Below are 5,303 nucleotides of genomic sequence, written 5' to 3' on the forward strand. Positions count from 1 at the left end.
CTGTTGTACATAGGGTCGCTATGAGTCGCAGGCAACTCGACGGCACATAACAACAACAACAACAACAGTCTTCCCTCAGCTGTACTCAGGCGAAACAACAGAAGGAACTGGCAAAAACAAACAAACAAACAAAAAAACAAAAAACCAAGACCCTAGGAATTGATGACATACCAACTAACGTATTTCAACAAACAGATGCTGCCCTGGATTTGCTCACCAGGTTTTGCAAGAAATCTGGAGGACAACCACCTGGCTAACTGACTAGAAAAAAAAAATCTGTATTTATTCCCATTCCATAAAATGTGACCTGATAGAATGCAGAAATTTTCAAACTGTATCACTAATACCACATGTAAGCAGGATCTTACGAAGATTATTAAAAAATGACTGGAATCACACTTCAACAGAGAACTGCCAGATGAACAGAGAACTTCTAAACCAGGGTTTAGAAGAGATTGTGGCACTAGGGACATCATAGGCATCATTAAAGTGGTTGTACTATTTTACAATCCCACCAGCAGTGCATGAGATTCCCATTTTTTCCCCATCCTCTCCAACATATATTGTTTGCTCTCCTGTTAAACTTTGCCACTGCTTCTGGGATGTGATGGCATCTCATTGTGTTTTTTATTTATATCTCTCTTATTGCCAGTGATTTTGAGCATTTCTTTATGTGTCTGTTGGTCTTCCAAATTTCTTACTTTGTGAATTCTTAGTCTTTTGCTTCTGGAGGCCCTGTAGTATTCTGAAAACTTTTCCTATGTCTAAAATGTCATTGCCAATGTTTTTCTTAGTTTGTAGGCTTTCTTTTCACCCTATTGAAAAACATTTTGATGCACACAAGGACTTACATTTTAGAAGATCCCATATATCCATTTTTGTCCTCTTCTGGTTGTCTAAAGAATATCACATTCTTCAGGACTCAAAACATACCCAAGAAGTCATCAATGTTAAAATTATCATTTTTAGTGGTGGAACTGAGGTACAGAGAGGTGGGAGTCAGTGCTCTGTAAAATGGATGATACGTTGTGTTTTTTCAGTGACTGTTTTGTGATAACTAAGATTTCAAAACTTCAAGACAATGTTTGTGAAAGTACTTTATCATTTGTGCATGGCAATGTTTTGGAAAATATAGGAAAAGATGCAGATTGTCTGCTAAATATATCTGGATGTTTCAAAGAACTACGCAGCATTAAGGAACAATGAGAAATTGTGGGAAAGGTGGGGATTAGGTAACATAAGTCCTGGCACAGAGTAGGTGCTTTATTAAATACTGGTTGAATACACTGTCTATACACGATGTCATGACCATGCCGGTATTTACAACTCATATTTCTCCTTATTGATCAGTGCCCAACTGATCATTTGTTGAAGATTTTTCTTCATTCACACTGGTTGAATAAATGTTTAGTTTTAGATATGAAATTTAGCATGGATTTGAACATCTCAACACTAAAATCTCTAATTTGTGTGAATAGAACAGAATCAAAGTCATATATCTAAAATTAATAGTTTAGATTTCCAACTTCAGGATATGTAATCAATGAAAATCCTTGATTTTTCTCTTACATGTTTTTTTCCACTGCTTTAAAAAAATCATCTATAAAATGGAAACAATACCACTTATTCCTAGCTAGCTAATGGCTACTTACAAAACTCAACCAGATAATTTGAGTAAACGGATCTTAAATGTATCACCACTAGATAAGCTAATTTGTCACCCAACAGTAAATACATTTCCAAAATGGAATGTACTGCAACTAAAACATTGTACTAAAAAATATTTCTTAGAAAGTTGGGTTATGGTGATGAAGGAAAAGGCTGATCAAGGGATATCAAGTTCATGGCTATGCAATAGGAGTCCAGGTCAAGGGGGAAGTGAGAGCTGAACATTATGCATTGTCTGAAAGTGATGTGGGCCATTAAGGAACCTCAATGTAATACGACTTTACAAAGGAAAGAGGGAAAAGTGCTTCAAGATTTTTATCTTCTGAGGTCCTTTCTCCCAACAATACGTCTACCCAATAGAAAATAATTCTTTTAACCTTGACTATGTCTTCCAAGACAGATAACTGCTTAAACTACATTTAAAAAAGTGCTGAGTAGTTGATCCCAGTACTTAATGATATTACTTATCTTGTAGAAGTCTGACACTAAAAATAATGAATTAGAACAGAAAATGATTTTACAAGATCTGTAGGTTGACAGGCCGGCTAAGTGTAATATCTTCTATTAGGCTTATCATTGAATTCTATATGGCTCCTGTTTGAACAATGAAGACAGGATGGTACTATGATTTCATTATTTTTATCTTTAATCATCTCACTCTCAAACAAATAATATTAATTTGCTTACTTAAAAATACAAATTTAAGCAATGAAAAGTGAAGACCAAAATGAATCTATGTCATGATGCAGTTTTATTGTAGGCAACCTCTTGCACTGACAGGGGTGAAATACATTTAAAACTGTCATTCTTGGCTTATCTAGGATATAACCTCTGAGGAACCTATTTTCTTCACCTTCCCTGGTAAATTCATAAATTCAGAATCAATAGCTACACTAGGCGAATCATTGTGATTCATTTGGGAAAGAATGTTAAAACTCCATGCTTCACAACATCATCACCTCTAGGACAATCAAGCAATAGGTTTGTGTTAAGTAGTTAGTGAACCAAAATTAATTCCTACAATTGTTTCTAAGACATTAGAGTGATTAAAAAAGCATATCATGAGTTTTCATTTTGATTTTTAACTTCAGTAAATTTGTTCTTTGAGTGAGGGTAAAAAAAATCATAAAGTTCAGGAGAAAACTTTAAAATACTCCTACTTTTCATCTGAAGTAATATTGGTATGTCATTGTGGATGATTTTTAATTTTGATTTATTCAATGAGCTCTCCTAACGCAATGATTTTCTCCATGAAAGTCCTTAACCACAGGGGCCATTTGCAGGTGATGATTTTTTATATAAATAATTTATAAACCCGCTGTATCCTTACACTTTTACACTGAAAGAGAGCAAGAGAACAGAATTGCATCTTAAACTCTATTTACAAATTTACCTTGGCAGGCCCTCTTACTGCCAATAGGAAACGATGTTGCATATTTAATTTGCTCTTTTGTTACAACGGGGCTTAGGTTAGTTAATTTCAATTTTCGATTTCAAAAGCTATCAAATATGGCTCAGATGAGAAATCAATTTTTCTCAGCTGCCTCTGGTTTTGTGATGGGTGCCTTCTCATTGGCTGAAGGTGAGCCATGTGACATGGCAAGAGATTAGTTCACCAGACCCCGTGTTGCTGCCACCTCAATTACTGCCTGCCTCTTGTAATTTAGCCTTATAACACCTAATTTCAAGACAGAACTCATATTTAATTCATGAAAGCTTCCACAAGAGTAATTGTGAAATAAATTGCCATAGAAGATATCCATTTGTGAGTCATTTTAATTTTGTATGCTAGTAGCATGCTATTTATTCTACTTGTTTAACACTTTAGCACAAACATTTTTAATATTGAACTTTATGCATTGATAACTGCATGCTTTGCACCATTTCTCAACCTGGCAGCATCACCTTTACCAGGATTTTCTTTCACAAAACTTCTACTCAGTAGCATTCCCAAAGGTTGTTAAAACCGAGAATTTATAATCTCCTAATTATTGAATGTGTTGTTATGATCTGTACAGAACTTTGAAAGCAGCAACTAAAATAAAAAATAATAGCATATAAATGGTAGTTAGATGACAAGGATCAATCTAGGGCTGAGTAATAAATAGAGTTTAATTTAAGTAATATTTTAAACAAAGGCATTCATTACACATATTGACATTTTCATTTCAACATTGGTATATATTTTAAAATTCTTGAACCAAAACATATATATTTCCTGTGTATACACACCATTTTGTCCTTTTCCTCCCTGTTGCTATGCCAACAAGGTGGGTGAGGCCTTCTCAACTGCCAAACTCAGCTGTCATCCCTTCACCCTAAAAGCCTTATAATTGCTTTTATTTGCATACGACAATTAGGCAGGATGGCTCACAGCGAGAAAAACCAACCTTTCTCTCCCCAAGTGCACACAACGCCAGCCTGTAATTTATAAAAGATACGCGCCATGTGGTGGAGCACTAAAATAGAGTGATGAGTCCTTTCATCTGATTGTAAGCCATTAACAAAAGAAAACATCCCCTTTCAGGCTATAAAAAATGCCTATCTGGTGTGAACCTGCAAAATCACAAAGTCCTCCCTCCCCACCTCCCCCCACACAGACCCTTCACATTCATTATCACGTTGAACTCAAAAAGAGTTCTAGTGAAAGAGTTACATTTGGGTGTTTATGAGTAATGGGGTGCAAATAAAATCCACACTGGGCTAAAATTGCATCCAGAGCAGTTGGTGGGATTATTATTTTTTTTTTGTAATTCTCCTTTTCTTCAGCTGCTTTTTTCCCTTCTAAACCTTGTTTTGCATCGAGTTACATGTTGAAATGTCATATTAATATAGTCATTATTACCCTTTTCTTCAGGGAAAGCATGACAGGATTTTCCAATCAGCATTCAGGTCTGTGAAAGCTCACTCAAGTCAGGAGGAATGTGAATGGTTTAAATCATCCTCTGTTTTGGTTTTCAAAAGGTCTTCAAAAATTAGTGTCTAGTGTAAAAGGTCAAAACATGGTTGGAAATCATTTTGGTGATTTATTGTCATCATTTTTTTCTGGTGGCTTTAATTCTGATTAGGAAGATATTTTAATTCTATTCTATGCCACATAGAGAACTAGGATAAGATTTTAAACAGATTGTTTAAATAGCATTTTAAGTAATCAGGCTGCAGGGTTTTCAAGTCTTTTTCTTAGAGTTTATAGCATGAGAAACTCTTACTTGACTGAAAGAACACCAAATTTGAACTTCTTTTCTTCTAAGCTGTCTCTGCTTCCAAATTATTATCCAGAACACTGAAATTTTGAACTATTTCTTTATCTAAGAATCCTGACAAGGGCAGTTGGCACTCTATTTTTACTCACTCTTTACTAAGTAAATATTGACCACATAATTTGGGTCCAGAATCCTTAAAATGATATAACTGATCCCACAGTTCTGTGCTCATTTCTCTGCTTCAGTGCAGATTATAACTGCAAGAACATCCTGAAATATTTTATCTAGATTAAATTTGTAAATTACTTATTCAAATTTACCAGTAAACTAGGATAAAGAATTTCCCAAAGTTATGGAAGTGAAGAGAAACTGGTGTCACTATGAAAAGCAACAATGAAACGAAAATGAAAACATGAAATGATCAAAAAAGTA

This window comes from Elephantulus edwardii, unplaced genomic scaffold, assembly GCF_000299155.1.
Source record: "Elephantulus edwardii isolate Elephantulus edwardi_28Jun2011 unplaced genomic scaffold, EleEdw1.0 scaffold00204, whole genome shotgun sequence".
NCBI classification, from domain to species: domain Eukaryota; kingdom Metazoa; phylum Chordata; class Mammalia; order Macroscelidea; family Macroscelididae; genus Elephantulus; species Elephantulus edwardii.